This window comes from Furipterus horrens, unplaced genomic scaffold (assembly GCF_987537825.1).
Source record: "Furipterus horrens unplaced genomic scaffold, mFurHor1.1.pri manual_scaffold_3, whole genome shotgun sequence".
In the NCBI taxonomy this organism is placed as follows: Eukaryota; Metazoa; Chordata; class Mammalia; order Chiroptera; family Furipteridae; genus Furipterus; species Furipterus horrens.
In genome coordinates, this window is record NW_028327173.1 from 116483389 (window position 1) to 116504603 (window position 21215).

The 21215-nt window shown below is 37.4% G+C and overlaps 1 pseudogene; it reads right to left on the minus strand.

The window, feature by feature from the left end:
- Nucleotides 1-5104: 5104 nt before the first annotated feature.
- Nucleotides 5105-5682, minus strand: LOC150015806 (small ribosomal subunit protein eS10 pseudogene; annotated as a pseudogene).
- Between the last annotated feature and the right edge of the window lie 15533 nt (nucleotides 5683-21215).

Below are 21215 nucleotides of genomic sequence, written 5' to 3' on the forward strand. Positions count from 1 at the left end.
CCACTTGAGGGAAGTTTGCTTTCAGCCAATACGAGAGTACTAGTGCTTCACTTGATCCAGGCTTGATCCAACCTAGAGCGCACGCATTAAGATAAGCTGTTGAGAAAAACCTTGATGTGATAGAAGAAAACTAACTGTAGTTTTGAAATCAGCATGCCTGTTTAAGTCTAAAACAGCTAAAAAATCGAACTCAACCAAAATTATATTTAAAATTGTTCCCCTGTGTTATATTTTAGCCTACATTTTAATACGTTATGTCCTGTCTTTATTTCCTAGTGTTTCTATCCTTTAACTATTCCATAATTTTTTTAACTCAAGAACTCATCTTTTATTTCCTTGAACTTCTATTCTTCCTTGGCTTATAAATTTCAAAGCTCTGAGACCAGAATGAGGATGGGTTAGCGAGTTCATGGGATAGAAAAAGACCAAAAAAGGGAAGTGAAAAAATGTGATGGTGCTCATGTAGTTTGTGTTTTATTGTGGTTGCAATGGGTTATCACCAACCAAGTGACTATGATTAGTACCATTCACTCTGCTTTGCATATATTAAGTATAACTAGGAAATGGAGTCACACAAAGTTATGGAGAAATTTTAAGTAGGAGAGAAACATGGTTTGATATACATTTTAAAAATTTCACTCCTCCTGTCATGTAAAAACCAGATTGGGGAAGAAAAGGATGGAAGCAAGGAACTAGTTATGCCACTGAAGTTATCCAGGCCAGAGACAAGGGCAGCAAGATTAGGGTGGACACAGTGGAGATGGAAAAAAGTAAGCAGATTGAAGTGTTCCTTAGAGGTCAAGCTTTATAATATCAAAATGATATTTTTTATTTGCTTCAAAGTTATTTTTAACTATAAAAATAGACTTTTGTATACTATTATTATAAAACCAAACTGTCAAAGTAGTTACTGGGTTAACTGAGGTAGTGTATGTAAACTCTCACTATAATTGAGTAAACTTTTAAGTCAGTATTGGAGAGGCAGTGTGGCAGTGGCTATAGTGAAAAGAACACATACGTTAGCAATCAGAAAACCTGGTTTCTCATCCCTGTTTCACCACTTATTGACTTAGACCTACTCATATTAATATTCTGTTGCTGTTACAAGCTACCCCCCAATTTAGCAGCTTAAACAACACATATTTATGTTTTCTTGCAGTTTCTGAGAGTAAGGAAATTCAGATAGGTTTAGCCAGGTGGCTGTGGCTCAGCACCTCCCATGAGGTGCATTTAAGATATTGACCCAGGCTTGGCTATAGCTGGAAGAAGTGCTTCCAAACTGGCTCACTCATATGAATGAGGGGGGTCTCAGCTCCTAGCCACACAAACTTTTCCTCAGGATTATGTTATGAACTGAATGTTTGTGTCTCTCAAAATTCTACATTGAAGCTTTAACCTTCAATATGACGTTTTTGGAGACAGGGCCTGGTAAAAGGTGGTAAAGGTTAAATGAGGTCATAAGGGTGGGGCCCTAATCTGATAGGGCTGGTGCTCTTATAAGAAGGGCAAGAGACACCAGAGGTCTACCTTTCCACCATGTGAGGACACAGTGGTAAGTAAACTCTCTGCAAGTCAGGAAGAGAGCTCTCATTGGAGACTGAATCTGATGGTACCTTGACCTTGTACTTCCTGTCCTCCAGAACTGTGAGAAATAAACTTCTATTCTTTAAGCCACCCAGTCTGTGCCATTTTGTTATGGCAGCTCAAAATTACTAGTACAGGCTGCTTGAATATTCTCGCGACATGGCAGTTAGTCTGCCCCAAGGTGAGCCATCCAAATCTCAGTGTCTGTTATGACATAGTCTCAGAAATTACAAAGCAAAACTTTGGCTATATACTAAGTTACCAAGTCCAACCTACACTCCAGGGAAAGGGAATTAGATTCTACTTTTGCAAAGAATTTGTGAACATATTTTAGAATCACCACAATGACTGTACATAAGCTTCTTTTTTATTCTTTTATAAAGTGAGGCCAATAATAAAGTATATTGAAAGGATTAAATGATGTAAATTGTGTATTATCATATGACTGGCTAGTTGGCTGTTCAATAAATGTCTCCTTCCTTGATAATTTAGAGGTAATCTGGAAGCTAAGAGATAAAAAGTAGGATAGTGCAGTTCTTTTGTTTGACCTCTAAATATGTGTTTTATCCTTCCTATATTCATAATACCATTTTTTTGTATAAAGTGAACACATCTTAAACCATAGTTATCTAACCAAATTAAGCACATAAATTGGTGACTATCTTCTTCTATCTCTCTGAGATGAAAATATAAACCTCTCTTAGGAGTTTACTGAATGCAGAAACTATTATGTATGTCAGTGATGTATTTTCTTAATTTCCTATATACAAAAGTTTTAAAGAATAAAAATTTAATAAAATAATGTATCTCTAATATAAGTAAGTGAAGATCAGTACTATCTAAAAAGAGAAAAGAAATTCATAATTAAAACAACATTTCCAACTGTAGCCTTATTATTTTAGCATGTTTCCAGCTGTGGGTGACTACATATCTTCAGGCATAATCACATATCAGTATGCATGGAGTGACTTTCTTAATGTCCATTAATTCTTGCATAAACTCTGCATAAATCTGTACCAATCAGAATGTGATTAGAACCTATTGTCTTGCAAGTTTTAACTATATATATATATATTTTTTATTTTTTTTAATGTGTTTTATTGATTATAATGTTACACTTGTCCCAATTTCCCTTCACTCTTCTCCCCTCCACCCGGTGGCCCCCCTCCCTCCAGTTGTCCCCCCATTTTAGAGCATGTCCATTAGTTGTGCATATAGTTCTTCTCAACCTCTCTCTGTCTATTCCATTCCCTCCTACCATGATCCTTAATTCCTATATCATCTCCCTCCCTCTCCCCCTTTCTCCTCCCTGCTGAGCTCCCCCCAATATGCTCCCCATACCTATAGTTCTTTTTCCACTCTCATTGCCTGTTTAGTTTGCCTTTGTTTCAATTCCCTAGCTTCTGTTGTTGTTTCTTGTGATGCAGTTTTCATTTTAGATTTCATAGTTTTGATCCTCCTTTTTCTAAACCAGTCCCTTTAACATCTCATATAATAGTGGTTTGGATCTAATGAACTCTTGCAGTTTTGTTTTGTCCTGGAAACACTTTCTGTGCCCTTCTATTCTGAATGACAACTTCACTGGATAAAGTATTCGTGGTTGTAGGTTTTGGATTTTCATTACTTTGAATATTTCTTACCAGTCCCTTCTTGCCTGCAGGGTCTCCCTTGAGAAGTCAGCTGATAGTCTAATTGGGACCCCTTTGTACATGATTCTTTTCTTCTCTCTTGCTGCTTTTAAGATTCTCTCTTTATCTTTAACTTTTGACATTTTGATTATAATGTGTCTTGGAGTGGTTCTCCCTGGGTCCAGTTGTTTTGGAACTCTCTGTGCTTCCTGGACCTGTAAGTCTATTTCCTTCCCCAAGTTTGGGAAGTTCTGCTTTATTATATTTTCACTTAATTTTTCAATTTCTAGTTCATCTTCTTCTCCCTCTGGTAAACCAATGATTCTTATGTTGGGCCTTTTATAGCTGTCCCAGAGGTTTCTGATCCTCTCATCATTTTCCTTGCTTCCCGTTTTTTCTCTCTGCACTGGTTGACTGTTTGTTCCTTCTCTATGTTCTGGTTTGCTGATTTGAACTCTGGATTTTATTTCCTCACCATCTGTCTCGTATGTGGTTTTGTTCCTTTCAGTATGAGTGTTTTTCGATTCTCTCTCATCTTTTACCAGATCTTTTGTTAATTCTGTAAGCCACCTGATAACAATGGCCCTGAACTGAGCCTCTGACAGGTTTCTTATTTGTTCATCTGTCAGATTCTTCATCTGTTGCCTGGTGAGCTGCGCCACCGGGATTTCTATAGTTGTCTGCCTCATTTTGACAGATGCGTTTTGTTTTCTTGGGCCGGCTATAGGGGGCAGTGCCTGTGTACTCGTCACAACCCAGTGACCGGCTGCGATCCACAACCTTTTTTGCCGCACTGTGGCCCTTTGTCTTCACAACCCAGCTACTGATGATGGTCCAGCAACCTTTCTCGCTGCGCTGTGGTGCTTTGTGGTCACAACCCAGCGACCGGCGCTGATCTGCAACCTATTTCGCAGTGCTGTGGCGCTTTGTGTGGGGGCGGAGGTCCAAGATGGATTCCTGCAGTTATTCCGCTAGGAGACCAGGATCCGTCCTCCCCCCCCCCTGGGCCTCACTGTTCAAGGCGATGTGGTGGCTGCTTTCCCCAATGTTGGGGTTGCAAGCTGCCGGCGTTCGACTGCAGCCGGGATTGTTCTCCCTGCCGCTGTCCCAGATGCTACCGCAAACAGCACCACCCACTTTTGCTCTTCCTACCTGCCCAAAGGGCGCCGCTGGTTTATAACTTCATATGTTGGGCTTCCGTGTAGTTTTATTTTCTGGAATTTCTAGTTATCTTTTGTTTTGAAGTAGTTGTATTCCTCTCCAGTTGTAGAGGGAGACCTAGCGTGTCCGTCTAAGCCTCCATCTTGGCCGGAAGTCTAAGATGGAACCAAATTTTAACTATATTGAAGTGAGATTCAGGAAGAAGCTTTGACTTTTGCCAAATTATTATTTTTTTGTTTTTACTTTTTAAAGCTATCTATTCTCTGAACTGTGTGATTTTGATGAGATGATGGTAACTACCTTATGAAGTGGGACACTGACCATATCAGGAGGCCATTGTACTGACTTTTTGAAGGTCAGCATTTATTGTTTGAAGTAAATATTTAAAAAGTTGGAATGACTGCAATAACAGCATCATTTATTTCAATGTATGATGTAATTATTTAATTTTTTAGTGAATATTGAAAAAAATCTAGTGTAGAACAATACAAATTATACTGAAAGAAGCACCCGCTGTCCAGGCAAGGTCTCTCTTGCCTATGATCTCAGAAGTCAAGTCAGGGCTAAACAGATAAGGCTATAGATATTTGGACCACATCAATTAGCAAATATATAAGTTTAATGTATAAATGAATAGAATCTGAGAGTAGAGAGAGAATTTGGCTTTGATAAACTGAGAGGTTAGGGAAGATAACACAGTTTCACTGGAAGTATTATATGGATCTGTCTTATCAGTGATGCTGACTGATTCTTTTTTTTTTTTTTTTCCTGATCACAAGTTTATTCAACAGAAAATAATCCCACCAGCTTGACTGAGGTGGTTGACCATGTCCTTGACCAAATCCACCTCTACACTGGAATTTGGTTGCTGACCCAGCCCTGGCCTCCGCGGCTTTCTTGTCGCACCAGGGGGAACAGTGCTCTGCCTGTAGGTGTCTCTGTCAGCTTCCCTTCATGTGAGTCTTGCAGGTCACTCACCCTCCAGACCTTTGGGCTTTGGTCTACCAGTCTCAGGCCAGCTGCAGAGCAAAGTGGCGGGCACAATCCCAGGGGTCAGGTGGGGGTAATCACAGAGGTACTGGATGCTCTCGTTGGTAAGGTACCAGTAGAAATACCTCTAGCAAAATTCTTCCTTCTCATAGCTCCATGATTTGAGATCTCATGGCCTTCATGACATGAAAATTAGAGGCATATTCTTGTCTTCCACCTCAGGGTGTTTAGATACGTGCACATCCCTCTTGGCCACCATCACTCCCTCCTTAAAAAGGAGTTCATAAATGGCAATCTGGTTCTTCTTGGGCATCAACATCCCACCAAACAAGAGCTTCATCCTCTCCTTCTAGGCCCTCCACCATTGGGATTCCAATCTTCACCAACAGTGCTCCCTACCCCCGCCAATGCATGCCTCTGGCCCCTCTTGTTACTTGGAAGTGGGCATCTGGGCAGTGAGAGAGGGGAAGTTCACCCACTAGGGTTGGGAGAGGGCCAGGATGTGACTGATTGATTCTTAATGTTAGTCTCCATGTGGGCAGTATTTCTATGCACACTATTTCTAGATACTGTTATGTCTGGTTTTCATTATAAGTGGTGATTTGATGGGGAGCTTTACCTAAACTACTACCTATATATGCCTTATTTTGTCCTTACTTTTCTCCAGAGATCCTAACTTATATACAGAAACCTCTTATTTATCTCCAGTAGGGTGTCCTGCAGGCTATTTAAGATTAATGTTTCCAAACAATAGCTCAGAGTGGTCACATCTCCAGAGCAGGGCTGAGTCCTTTTACAGTCTCTCCCCCCGGCCTCTTTCCAGCTCCTCCATGGCCACTGCATTCCCAGATAGGCTTGTTCTTCTCTTCACATTGTTTACTCTTCAGATCAATTAAAAAAATAATCATTAATTTCATGCTGTCTTGCTTAGAAAGACAAAGTTAAATAATGACAGAATTAAGACTAGTCATGGTAACATGTACCAAATGACCTCTAATTTATAGTACAATGCAACCAGGAATATTCAGTTTCTTATATTAAGAGACAATTATAACAATATTCTGACATTGACCCTCCTTTCTTTACTACGAAGGTAATATAATCACACACAAATTATTTTTTCTATTAAATTTATTGGGGTGACATTGGGTAATAAAATCATATGTTTCAAAAGTACATTTATATGATACCAGCACTTCCAAGCAGTAGCAAAGTCAGTCAGTTCATGAAGTTACATAGTTTGAATTTATAGATTTTAGACTACATTGTGTGCATATTTGCTGTTTTTAAAGAACTTCTGAAGATTAAAGAAACATTACATGCTTTAGCAAATGATACTCGAATATTCAGGTAGATGGTGAAAAAAGAGCTTTGCAAACTTTTTTTTGCAAATTAATTTTTTTATTTAAAATATCTATTACACAATAATTGTTTCAGAGATTTGAATTTATCTTTTGCTTAAAAGCTCTTTATCTCATACTAATTGTTAAACAAAATCATTTTTAATATGCTTTATTGATTATGCCGTTACCATTGTCCCATTTTCTTTTCCCTTTGTTCCCCTCCACCCAGTGACCCCCATCCTGCCAGTTGTCCCCCGCCTTAGTCCCTGTGACCTTGGTTGAGTCACTTAATTTCTTTAGTCTTTAGTTGCTCATCTATAAAGTGGGATAATATCTTATTTGCTAAAGTCAAGAAATTGCATAAATTAATGCCTCCCCTTTAAGCTATAAGAGCTATTCAACATCCTATGGCTTTGCATTTTACGTAAAGTCAGTAAATATATTAGAGCTCCATATTTCCTAGACATTTTTACAGAAATGTAAATGTTATGTAAGACGTAGTCTATATATACTTTTAATGAAAACCTATTTCTGCTAAAATATGCATTTTCAGATATCTGTTGCATTTTATAAATGGGTTCATATTTTAAAGATAATGTAATAATCAGACTTATGTTTTTAATAGGTATTTGATATGAAACTTGGAAATAATACTACTTAATTTAATAAATATTATGCTATCTTTTTTAAAATATATTTTATTGATTATATTGTTACAATAGTTCTAATTTTATTTCCTTTGCTCCCCTCAGCCCAGCACCCCCCTTTCCCAACAATCCACCCCCCCAAGTCCATGCCCATGGGTTATACATACAAGCTTTCCTGTCTCACCCTTTCATATATTCTTCTTCTTCTCTCTTTTTAAAATAATTAATTAATTATTTTAACTGTAAAAAATGACAATCCCTCCCTCTCAGACCTAAGACCCTTTATAATCTTATCAAGGACAATGGGCGAAGGTCTCGAGCTCTTCTAGCTGCTTCAAGCTGGACATGGTAGTCATCTTACCTACCCTTGGGCCCAGAAATCCCTAATAAGAGTTGGGGTGTGGAGGGGAGGGTGGTCTTCCCACATGGGGAAGGACGTGCAGACTCCAGGTCAGTTGGCTGTCCCTGGACAATGCATGCTTGATTTAACAGGCTGGCATCCTTGTTGTATTCTGGAGGCAACAGATTTGGCAACAGGGTTAAAAGACATCATTCAGTCCATAACCACTAGATGAAAAAAGACAGGTATTAATTTTTCAATGTCCCACATTAGGGAAAAGAAGGGCTCCTTTGGATGAAGGTGTGCCAGGTACATCTCACCTGTCCAAAACCCTTTTGCCCATTATATTTAGTTTGGGCTGAGGGAAATATTTTAGGTTTATTCCCTCTCAGACATCTGGGCTCTTTCTGTCCAAGCCATTAGGATAGAAAAGAAACCAGTTTTAAAGTGAAGTCCACAGGCCACCCCATTCTTCACCAACCCAGCCACTTAGTTCAGCCAAACCATTGAGTCTCAGGAGGCAGCAATACAGACAGGATTAAGTGAGGCCTATACATACAGACAATCACTCAGGTAATGAGATCATAGGCTTGTGCCCTTTGAAAACAGAAAACACATGTTAATTTATGTAACATAACCCACATACAAATCTCTAAATCTGTAAGACTGTCTTATTGGAAAGACATCCAGTTGCAAGGCATTTGACATTCTTCTTGCCTGTAAATTAAACATCTTTGATGATACCACAGACATAGTTTAACTTTCAAATGAAAACAAATTTTAAATGAAGATAAACTTTAAAGACGGTTAACTGCACTACTTTATAGTCTACCACTGAGCATTGTGATTTTCCTTGAATCACAATTTTATCTCCCTAAGATTACCCTCCTTGTCATTAAAGGGACTGCATTAAGTCCATTTTTAATTTATCCTGTTCATTTTCATAAATACAACAGGACCATAAAATGATCATTTATGATTTTTAGTTCTGCTTTGCTGGAACTTACGCAAGGAACATTTAGGGTGACCTTCATTCTGCCCTCCAGGGCACAGAAGCAGAACCACATACCTGGCATTCAGCCTTGCCTGTACACACCTGTCCTTTCCAAGTCTTTCTGGTTTTCCATTGTGCCTTAAGGTCTCTTCTAGCCATCTTTCAGGAAAACAACCTTCATTCCTTCCCTGGAAAGATTGCCATGAACTGCACATCCAACCAAGGTACCAGGCCTTTTATCTTGTGGGCTTTTATTACCTTTGAAAGTCAATCCAAGTTCCTCAGGGCTTTTTGGTAACAACCAGAGCCCAAGCATGTCTCCTTTAGGCATAACATTCCAGTCAAAGTCTTAGTCAAAGAAATCTCTATTAATAACTGGTCTTATTAGTTTTATGCAAAAAACTTATGTCATTACTTACATCTTTAGAATGCCAAACTCTGGAGGGATTAGATAGGGAGAAAAATATACAGTGTGAAGGAAATTCCTTGTCCTTCTAATATTCACTGAACTTGCATTTCCATTCTTTATATGTTCATTTTTTTTCCCCACTAAAAATTTTTTTTGTTTATTTTTGCATTACAGTTGTCCCACTTTTTTCCCCCTCTTGCTTTCCTACATCCTGCCCTCCCTTCCCCCACATTCAGTCCCTACTCAGTTGCCCATGTCCATGGGTCATTTATACATGTTCTTTGACTAGACCCTTCCCCTTCTTACCCCCTTCTCTCCCTCCCATCTCCCCCTTTGTTATTGTTAGTTTATTCCGTGTTTACATACCTCTGGTTCAATTTTGCTCATTTGTTTGTGTGGTTCATTAGTTTCCTGTAATAGGTGATAGCATAAGGTATTTTTCTTTCATTGCCTGGCTTATGTCGCTAAGCATAATTCTCTCTAGTTCCGTCCATGTTATTGCAAATAGTAGAAGTTCCTTTTTTTTTTCAGTACTTATTCATTGTCATTTTCCCCCTTTGTACTCGTGTTCCTCTCTGTCTCTCTCTGTTTCTTCATATTCTTAAAATAGACCCTTTAGCATCTTTTGCAATGCTGGTTTGGTGGAGATGTATTCTTTTAGCCTTATTTTGTCTTGGAAACTCCTTATTTCACCTTCCACTTTGAATGAGAGTCTTGCTGGGTAGAATATTCTTGGTTGTAGACCTTTGTTTTTCATTGCTTGGAATATTTTTTGCCATTCCCTTCTGGCTTGTAGTGTTTCTGCTGAGAAATCCTATGATAGCCTTATTGGAGCTCCCTTGTATGTTATTAGTTGTTTCTCTATTGCTGCTTTTATTGAATATTGTCATTTTGATTATGATATGTCTTGAAGTGGGCCTGTTGTGGTTCATCTTCATTGGGACCCTTTGTGCTTCCTGGACTTACGTGACTCTTTCTCTCCTCATGTGAGGGAAGTTTTCTGTCATTAGTTTTTCAAAGAGGTTTTCTATCCCTTGCTCTTCTCTTCTCCTTCTGGATTCCTATGATACGAATATTATTACATTTCATGTTGTCCTACAGCTGTCTTAGAGCCTCTTCAGTCTTTTTTCATTTTGTTGCACTGTCTGGGAGTTTTTGTCTACATTGTCTTCCAGCTCGCTGATCCAATCTTCTGCTTCCTCTAGCCTGCTTTTAATTCCTTCTACTGCGTTCTTCAATTCAGAGATCATATTCTTCATTTCCTCCAGGCTCTTATTGATAGCTTCTATGTCCTTTTTCACGCTGGTGTAGTTCTCAGTAAGTTTCTTGTAGTTTTTCTGGAGTTCTTTGTAGTTTCCGCTGAGCTCATTGAGCTTCTTCATAATCCATGTTTTAAATTCCATATCTGATAGTTTGCTCCCCTCTATTTCATTTAGCATTCTTTCTGGGGATTCTACCTTTCCTTTCGATGGGGCGTTGTTTCCCTGTCTCCCCATTTTTGTGACTCCTATTGTTTGTTGGTGCTTCTTAGAATGATCTGCACTTCCTGGGTCTGCCCCGGTGGCGTCAGATCCTGTACCAGTCTGGGGCTAGGCAGCCTGATGGAGACTTCCAGGGATCTACTGCCTTTGTCTGGCTTCTTTAGTTGTTAATCTATTCAATCTGTGATTAGCCATCAGGTTTAAGGACCGTGGGTGTGGCAGCTTAATTCCTTTTGGCAGGACTTTTGCTTCCCCTCAGGCTGACGCCACTTGGAGGGGGAGGAATGGTCTGCCTGTAGTACTGGGGATGAGTCAGCACTGGGACCCGGCCAGCCACTTCCCCAGCTCTCCCCTCAAAGCCACCACATCAAACTCTCCCCAAGCATCTCCAGTCCTCTCTGCCTTCCCTCCACTCGAGCCCAGGTAAGTGGGGGCCAATATATTTTCATATGTGATCCTCTTAAGAGCTCTTTTTCTCCAGCTGTTTCTCTCCGGCTAGCAAGAAATCCTGTGGCTTTTCGCTTTTCACAGCTGGATACTATTTTACTTTCCATTCTGTTGCTGTAGGCTGGGAAGCTCACCTGGGGTTTAGACCCTGCCCTTCTCAGGGGGAACCCCCGGCTGCTGAGCTGTTTCTCAGTCCCTTCAGCTGCCACCCATGGGAGCCCAGCCATCCCTTCTGTATCTCTGCACACCCTACCGGTCACGTTGTGATGTGCGTCCTTTTCTATCTTTCCATGGTTATAAGACTTCTCTCCAGCTAGTGTTCGGTTGGTTATTCCAGATGATTTCTCCAAAATTAAAGTGTAAATCCAGACTAGTTCTGGGAGGGAGTTAGTGTAGCTTCCACTTACTGTTCCGCCATCTTGTTTTTCCTTTTTTTTTTTTTAAGGAATGATGACCAACTAATTATTTTGTTATTAACTACTTGGGGCTAGAGAAAAAGAGTTGGCTCCATCTAAAAGGGTAGATAGTCCTTTTTACCTGAATCTGTAGGAAAACTATAAAACATAAACCATAGTTTTCTGGGTGACTTTCAGTTATTAAAATTTGATTAGCCCAATTGAGGGAGAATTCTTGAAGCCTGATAACAGGGTTTACCTCTTGATTAGGGGACACTGTCTCTGCTATTTACCTGAATGTGGTTGGGATTGTGGATAAGTGTAGAGTACTTTTAATTATTTCCTAGGACAATTTAGAAGAGGAATAAGGACTAGTGTGGAGAGTTCCAGTCTAGTCCTTTGTCTCCCACAGAAGAGTTTTTCAAACTTCTACCCTAGGTATTTATAAAGTCATGTTTCACTGTCGGATGTTCTTAGAACCCAGCAGGTGAGCAAAAACATGTGTTTACATTGCTTCCATGAGGGCCTTGGGATGTCCTGAGTGCCTCCAGGAATCTTAGGGCAAAAATGAAAGTGGAAAAAGAGGGCCTAGAACAGGTAGTGGAACTCTATAAATCCTACCTACAAATTCAGAAATAGGTTCTTCCAGTATGGGTGTCATATAAAAACTTGGACTGGACACTCTCAGTCCCTGGGAGAGAAGGGGGCTTTTCATGATCTTACAAGGAAACCTTTGAGGAAGCTCATTATTTTCCCATTTGGATGCTGGAAAAAGTATTTTGCTTGTATTTGACAACCAAACCTTATTCTTTAGAGAAAATTACAAATCATTCTGACAAGGATGTTCAATTCTTTCTGTAATAACAAAGTTGCCTAAGGCATGGGTGCAGACAGTTAAAAAATTTCTCAAATTGATCTGAGCAGAGAGAGTTCTGTGAGATTCTTAGATAGGTCTGAGGTAACTTGGCACACACACCCTCCTTTAACAGACCCTCTCTACCCCACCACTGGAAGTCTCAGGCACTAAGGTCGGATGCTTAGGTGCTTAGGGAAACATTCCATTTTAAACTCCTGCTGTGTCCTCTCACCATCTATACCTTCTTTTCTGGTCTAAATTCCCAGTTCACACCTGACGTCTGCCTCTGTGCCTGATTCTGATGCCTAAAACAGACTGCCTGGTCTGGTCTCTTGATAAACCTTGGGTCTACACTCTGGTCCTCTGGCCAGTATACCTCACTTGGAGGTTGGCCTAGACATCAGGACTCTAACACAGATCTGCAACCAGGTTACTTGACATATCAGCTATTACTAATAGCAGTTGGAGAACAACCATCTTCATTTCTGAAATAAAAATATTCCTTTATTCTCTCAAGAAGGATGTTTACCAAGATATTAATAGTAATAGATCTATAATCACCTCCATATTCCATGCTGTCTGTCTCCTATCGTGACTAGAAGAAAAATTTACTAAATTTATGATTGTTGCATTATTTAGCAAAATTTGCTCTTGGGAAGCATTTTTCTTTTCAGTTACAATATAGATTCTTTTTGCAAGAAAGAGGTTTGTCTATGGAACGAATATACTAAAACTTCACAGTTGTGGTCTCTTCTCTGAAGGACTTTTCTTTTTTTCTATATTAGGAAAATACAGGGAAAATGAGTGGAAATAATTTCTTTTTAACAGACAACATTTTTTTTACTAATATAAGTTATAAATGAAAGTGGCCAATAATCTATAATTCTATCCTGTAATAATAACTGAGAAATGTGAGAAATTTTTCAACTTTGAACATAAAACCAGGATTCCTACTTTATCCTGTGATTTTTATTGTGTGCTAAATAAGAAAAAAGCAAAGACTGGCATTGAACTGTTTCAGCATGTTAGTAAATTCTTTCCCTGGATTGATAGTAAAGGTAATCAAGGTGGCATTTAAATTAACTAGGCTTTCTTTGAGTTTAAATTACACAAGGTATTTTGTTTTCTAGACAAATAGACCATATTTGAATGAGATTTAAAATGCTTCACTTTTCTGACTGAGTATTTGATAAAACTTTGCTACATTTATCATTTCTAATTCAGGGTTCAGAATACAGAAGTCCTCTGAAAGTGATAATAAGAGTTGTCACATAAACAAAGATGAAAAAAAATTTAGTTGAGTGTGTTTCATGTTTTGTATACAGATGACTTATCTTGATGCTTTTCTCTTTTCAAAGTGGATTGCTTAAATTAAATTATATTCTGCTCTTTCATAATCATTTGCTATGTTTTTTTCCTTTAGAGGTATTTTGTTTCCAGTGTAGGGTTTTTATGTAGTCTTTTTTTTTGAGGTAGCAAAATAATTTTAGGTTCATAGACATAAATACATTTAGATACTATTAATCTGTCTGCTTCTGGAAAAAAAAATCCCTTGAGGTATTTAGCCAAAAAATTTAGGTATATTAATTCATTAAAATTGTCACAGTTACCCATTGAGCCTTTTGCTGGGCAGGTTGCCACTGCATGGATGAATGTCACTACCAGTTTATGAAGAAGTGGGAATTACACCTTGGTGTCCAGGCGCCTGGCCTTGAGGAACAGGTCCCCATCGAATCCTGAAAAGCTGCTTGTTTTACTTCTCTCAGTCCCATGCTGCACCCCTTTTGGAATGCCTGTGGATAGGCCTGGGAAGCTGTGTTTTGATAAACCAGTGAATTAAATACCTGGCTATAATTGGTGGTACCTTTTCTTTAACTTTATTTCACAGTTTGAAGCCTGCTTCCCCAGTCTGCTTATTCCATGGAGCATGAAGGAGGAATCTAGGGGAGTGGCTGCTAGAAAGAAAAGTCCTGGAACATCTTGTGGATTAAATAATGACATAGACAGTAGCAATTTGTTGAAATGTGGAAAGGACTGTCTCAACAGACAGCTAGGATTGTGTAGTGGATATTGTGGTTGTGTCCAACTATCCCATCTTTCTCTCTTCCATTGTGTAGCCGCCCTGCAATGAGGGGTGGGGTAAGGAAGGGAGAGAATGACTGTACCCACAATTCTAGGATTAGGTCCTAATTCTTTTAACCCTAGTGAGCTAATCACATTCTCTTTGTCCCTGGGTTTAGAGGAGAAAAGTCTAAGAAAATCAGTGAGTACTTTCTCCATTGGCTTAGGTAAGGACATGACTTAATTCAGGCTATTAGATGTGAAAGGAAGTTTGCTGAGAGCTGATGAGTACTTTCCTCTGGATAGTGTGATTTGAATATGTGCAAGTGATGCAAGAATTTTTTTTTTTTTTTTTTTTTTGGTCACAAGAGAGAAGAATGATACTGGATGATATTGATTAAAAGGAAAGCAGAGGGCAGAAGGAAAGAAACCAGGTTGATCTGCTAACTCAGACCAACATTGAAGTTTTCCATTTCTCTCAACCTTTCAGTTACATGAGTCAATGAATCCCCTTTATTGTGTAAGTCAGTTTGAATTGGAGTATGAATTACTTTCAAAATGAGGATTCTGGGCTGATACAGAATACTAGTTTTGAGAGGATTGGAGAAAAAAATGACTTTAACCAGTTTGAGTTCCAATTTCAATACTTAGCAAAGATCAAAATACAAAAAAGTCATTTTGCATGATATCCTCAACAATACACTGATTGAAACTTAGAAATACAGAATAGGGAAATAAAATCTAGCCCAGTCATCTTTTAGTTCATTTTAAAAGGCAAAAATGAATAGCTTGCCAGATGGAAGAGCATAATAGTCATCATTAAAAGGCTAATTGTCATTTACCCAGATGAAAATTTCTCTGTGTTATTTACAAAGTCTTGTTTTGAAAATATTCCTTTAGAGTAAATTTTTTTGCATGTGCTGGGTCTTTTAGAAATCAGGAATTAAATCTTTATTTAAAGAGTTTTTACATGACTGATTTTCAAGTTGATTCTCAATATGAACATGGCTCAGAATGATGAAAACATCAATGAGAACTCAGAGTATCTGGCTCTATGTATGCAAACTAAATGTTAAGTAGGGCAGGTAAATAAGAGAAAAAGAAAGTTTATCAATCAAAGAATAGATGGAAACCATAAATTTAGTAGATTCCTAAAATTAAATGCTCAGCATCAGGCCTAGGGAAATCAATTTTGTTTTATTTATTTAATACTTGTTAAGTATCCATTTTGTACATAGTCCATACTCAGTGTTTCATGGAATAGTCAGCAATCTAAAAGTTACACTTCAGGTTATAACTCAACATTATTGCTTCCGTGAAGCCTTCCTTTCTTGGTCCATATCTTCTCTCTTAGCCATTGTACTTATAAAGGTACTGCATCATTTGATCTTTCTTGTATTATAATATATGTGAGGCAGTAAATTGAAAGGATTTTGGAGACCACACACCTATGTGTGAATCCCAGTCCCTCTAACTATTATTACCTGTATACTTAGACAGGTCTCTGACATCCTCTGAATCTATTCTCTGAACCTTGGATGACTCATCTGTAGAAGGGAGGATAATGATTCCTATCTCCAATGGTTGTAGTTGTGAGAACTGAATGACATAATGAAGGTGGCCAAGTGCTAATAAGCATACATAATAATTTATATAATTATATTTTAATGTATTTAAAATTAATTATAATAGTCCTTACATATTTTTAAAGAATTTATTTTTTCTTGAATTTAGAAGTAGATTTTAGTATTAAGCAAATCATGTTGAACTGGATATTTTACAGTTAGTCAATAAATGTCTATTGAACAGAAATCAGTTTTTTTTTGAACTTTGAGGGAAATATAAGACTTTGAGATCTTGTTATTTATGTATATAATATATAATTTATAATCTTGATTTGCCAATAATTAGGTGCCTTAAATTCATAAAACATTTTGCTACTTTTAAAGTAAATGTAATATATTTGGCATAATTCCATTCTCTCTGTTATCCCATGATCTGTTCTGTGTAGGTATGTTTACCTCCACTTTATAGATGTAGTATTTGGGAATCAGGAAAGAGAAAAGATGGCATTGTCTGTAAGTGAAAGAATTGAACTAAGACCAATGTTTTCTGACTGATCCATGACTCCCTTCTGTAAAGATGACATTTAAGTCACTTATTTTTAAAATTGGTTTTTAGTGATTTATCTTTATGAATATGGGAACTAATGCAATCTATTCAGAGTAACATTAGCTTCCTGGAAGGGATGGTGGAGGATGGAGAAAAAGAATGAAAAAATACTTCAAAACACTTTTGGGGAAATGATTAGAGGTCATTCTAAGGCAAAAATCAGTTTGCAAGAGGGTTGGTATTGGTGTTGTATAACTAAATTTCTGAAGATTTTAGTAAGAATATTAGTCATTGTTTTTCAAATATTTTCTGCTTTTTAGCAATAACCAGTTTTTTGGAGACAATTGTTTTTCTTCAGATATTTATCTTGTAAAGAACTAAAAAGGGAAAACAAAAACACTCAATCACTTGAGGAGAAGACTGTAACAAAGAGAGAGAAAAAAGGTTTTTTAGCCCCAGAAAATGGTTTCAGATGACCATAAATAAACTGATTGCTGCCCAACCAGCAGTAGTATGTCAACAAAATATAAAGATAATATCTCTACATTAAAGCCTTTACATTCTTAGAAGTAGATGAGGCCACTGGAATAACAATAATTTCTCAAGAAGTAATTTTAGCAATGCTAAAAATAGCATCGTGTTATAGTTTAATTCTTGATAAGAATCAACTAAGTATGTAAGTTTTTACAGCAAGGTCATTTTACCAACCTGCATCTTCAGTGGAATTGAATATATAGTCAACACTGAACACATAAAGACAATTGTGCAGAGTTATTTTAAAACTGTGATTTGGAAGGAGGTAAACTTAAATGTTTACTAATAAGTATAATGCAAACAAAAGAAAGCCATAATTTGGTTTAAGTAAGGTGAATAAATCTTATTCAAGACTTTCCCTACAGAGTAACTAGGGCACATTTTTAGTCAAGCACTGAATAATATTTAATTTGATGATGCACACAAAAAAAAGAATTGAGTTTACAAGCATGGGTATTGAGAGGGGGGGAATAAAACAATAAAGTCAGTGGAAAAGTTCTCAGAAATGAGTATGAATTCAACAGAGGGTCATTGATAAGAGATAATATTATAAATTACACTGGGGAACATACTTTCTGTTGAGTTAGATCTGACACTTGTTTTTGTCTAACTTTTGGCATCTGAATCCAAAAATGATGCAGTTTTTCTCTATCACATCCACTTTTTAAGGTACAGGATACCCTCTTTTGGTCCCCAAAATCATACAAAATGTACATACAAAGGAAAATAAAGAAAAAATTACCTGAATATACTATTTATTTAGAGTTATTTTATTCATATAAAGGCTATATATTGTTACTGTAAGTCAAATTGTGTACAAGTAGTAAAGTTCTGCTACCAAACATACATATTAAGGTATTTTATCTTTTCAAATGACAGACTAGGAAGTGCCAAAATGAGATAGTAGAAACAGTATCCTTCAGTTGGCAAAGCTTTAAAAAATTGCTTCATGAGACCCAATTTTATGTGCAGAGGTGGGAATATAATGTTCTTTCTGTCAAGAAATGGCTCATGTAGAATGTTTGGATCACCAGGTTTGAGGTCAGATTTGGAGGCCAATTCGACTCCACCCAATGCTTCTCACGAGCTCTGCTGTCCCACATACACAGAAAACAAGGATACTTGGTGTATCTGCGTTGCTGACCAAGAAGGAAGCAGACCATTTGAAGGTCAACACAGATGATCCAATTGTGCTGTGATATTGCAACAGATCAATGACTCTTTATGTCTTCATATTCTTCACGAAAACAAACTGAATGGCCAATTGGGACTGCACCAAATAAATTGTGATTGTGGAGGAGGACACACTTCAAGCTCCACTTTGAGCTATCAATGAACAGTTGCCATTCGGTTATGTTATAGATTGGAACTCCCAATTTCTTCATTAAACCATGTAAGTTATGGCAATATACAAAGCCACAGTCACTTTGAAAGTACTGCAGAAATGCATTTTCTCTTGATCAAAAGTAGGATGCCTTCACTCCTTTTTCAGGCAAGTTTTTCTTGTGCAGTCTTGATGCTAGGAGTTCTGAAGCCTTTTGGATAGTCCCAAATCTCATGCCAAATCATTCAATTCATGCTGATCAAATCCCTTATGAACTGAATCATCTTCAATTTCAAAATCTTCATCTTTGCTGTCACTTAGTTGTTCACCATACTCCTGTTATTTTGAAAGAGGGTAGTTCAATGAAAACTGGCATTGGGATTTTAGCTGAATGAGACACTGGGAGTAGAGCTGATGGTAGACTAGGACACTCTATTTTACATTTATTTTTTTTGTTATGTCCTGACATTTTCACTATACAAAGGTAACAGTCTCTTGAATGATCTCTGGGCTCTCGCTGAACCATGGGTATACCAAATGGCAATTTATCATGTGTTCCCTTTGTTCACACCCATAAACTCTTGACACACTGCTTGCACACCTTGTAAGGGGCCCAAGACTTAACTTGATCACCAAGTTTTACTTTAAAATATGCAAAATAGGCTTGCCTGACAAATGTGCTGATGTTTGTCCTTTGGAAATGGTGAAACTGCCACAGACATAACAAAATGAATCAGGTTGTTTAGTCACTTATGATGAGAAATAGCAGAGGCAGACATGATCTGGAAAGGAAACAAGTAGTTATGTAAATAAAAAAATAAGTTCTGCTAACTTCTTGTATACAGACAAGAACTCAGACTACGCTTCAGAATATGATTCACTATATAGAGCCACCCAGAACCTCTCACCACACTGTCTCATATGTAACTGAATAGCCTAGACAAGTATGAACCTGTCGCTGGTCTCCAAGGTCGTCTCCCACCCCTCCCCACTCAAGGGAGGTTTGTTCTCAGCCAATAGGAGAGCACTAGTGCTTCCCTTGATCCAGGTTCAATCCAGCCTAGAGTGGTCACATTAAGATAAGCTGTAGAGAAAAACTTGACATGATAGAAAAAAACTAACTGTAGTTTTGAAATCAGCATGCCTGTTTAAGTCTAAAATGGCTGAAAAATCATACTCAACAGGAATTATGTTAAAAATTGTTCCCCTGTGCTAGAGAAGGCATCAGTGAAGAGGTGGGTCCTGTGTTGATGAATAATTAATAAAGTGAAGGCCACTAGAGGCAAGAAAGATAGGATGTGCAAAGGACAGGTCCAAAAGACAGAAATTAGCATACTTGCAACAAACAAGGCGGAGGCTGTATTTCAGTCACATTAATCTTTTCCTGATTTAAATTTTCATATATATCTTCATCTTTGTTTTTCATTTGACACTAATTATATATTATTACATTATTTTATATTGTATAAACTTTTATTCTGTGTAACAATCATAATTTTATCAGATAAAAACAACACCTGTTTATTATCTAACAGTTCTATAGGTTAGAAGTCCAGATGGGCTCAATTGGATTCTCTGCTTAAGGTTTTTATGAGGTTGGAATCAGGGGTCAGCTAGTCTGAGTCCTGATCTGGAGACATTGGTGGAGAATCTACTTCCAAGCTCACTGCAGTTGTTGCCAGAGTAGAGTTCTTCGGGGCTATAAGACTGAGGTTTCTATTCCCATGTTGGCTATTAGCTAGAGGCCTCTTTCAGCTTCTAGAGGCTGCTTGCACTTCCTGCTACATGGCCTTTTTCATCTCCAGGCCAGAAATGGCATATCAAATCCTTCTCACTCTTTGCATCTTTCTGACTTCCTCTTCTGGGACTAGCTGGAGAAAACAGTTTTCTATTTTTAAAGAGCTTGTGTGATTATATTACATTCACCAGCATAATGTCTCTATCTTGTGGTTAACTGGTTAGTAATCTTAACCATATCTGCAAAATCCACTTTGCCATGAAATGTAACATAATTACAGGGGTAATAAGAGGAATTGGAGATCATGGGAGCCACCTTAGAATTCTGTCTACAACATTTACATTATTTTTATTTATAAATTTTATGAATATGTATTTTTTCAACATACAACTCAATTGTAAGCTGCCTGATGATAGGAAGAGATCTTTTCCTTTGCTAAAGTTCTCCACAGAATTTATAACAGTACATTCTTGTGTAGTAATTTTTGAATTAAATTGCTTTGTGTTTGAGAGATAAAAATAAAATATTCCTATTGTCTTGAAGGCTTTTTATTCATTAAATTGGTTTCTCAGATCTAAAGCTAAGTTAAATGTCATCTAGCTGTCTAGAAACATTCAAACTGATCCAGCAAAATTGTTCAGTTGTTTTAGGTAATCTGCTCTATAGCTTGGATGGTGATTGCTGTGGGACATTGGGATTTAGAATGCAAATTTCTGCAATCAGAGAAGAAAGTCATGTATATGCTATATAGTGCCTTCCATTGTTAAGGCTCAATAAATTAATCTGGACTAAGGATAAAGTAACATATTTATGAGTTTTATTATATTGGTATATCTAATCCTTTATCTTAAAGCTTTAGATTCTATGATTGAAAAAGTCAAGTTTATTTTTCCAATTTTTTGAATAATGTAAATGTTCAGAAAAGGTAGAAAATTCTACTAATAATGAAGATGGATTAAATATGTTTTAAAGCAATGCAGTAGACACTTCTTTTTACAAGAAGGAATATGTGCATGTTATCTTCTGGTATAATCTAGGTAGTTAGCTGTATGACAAAATTTTGAATTCCAAGAAAGGAAAGATAAATTATATAAAAAAACTTATATTTTCTTAGAAGAGTAAGAGGAAACCTACAATCTATAGACAGCAATATCAGAGTTTTAATGGAGAG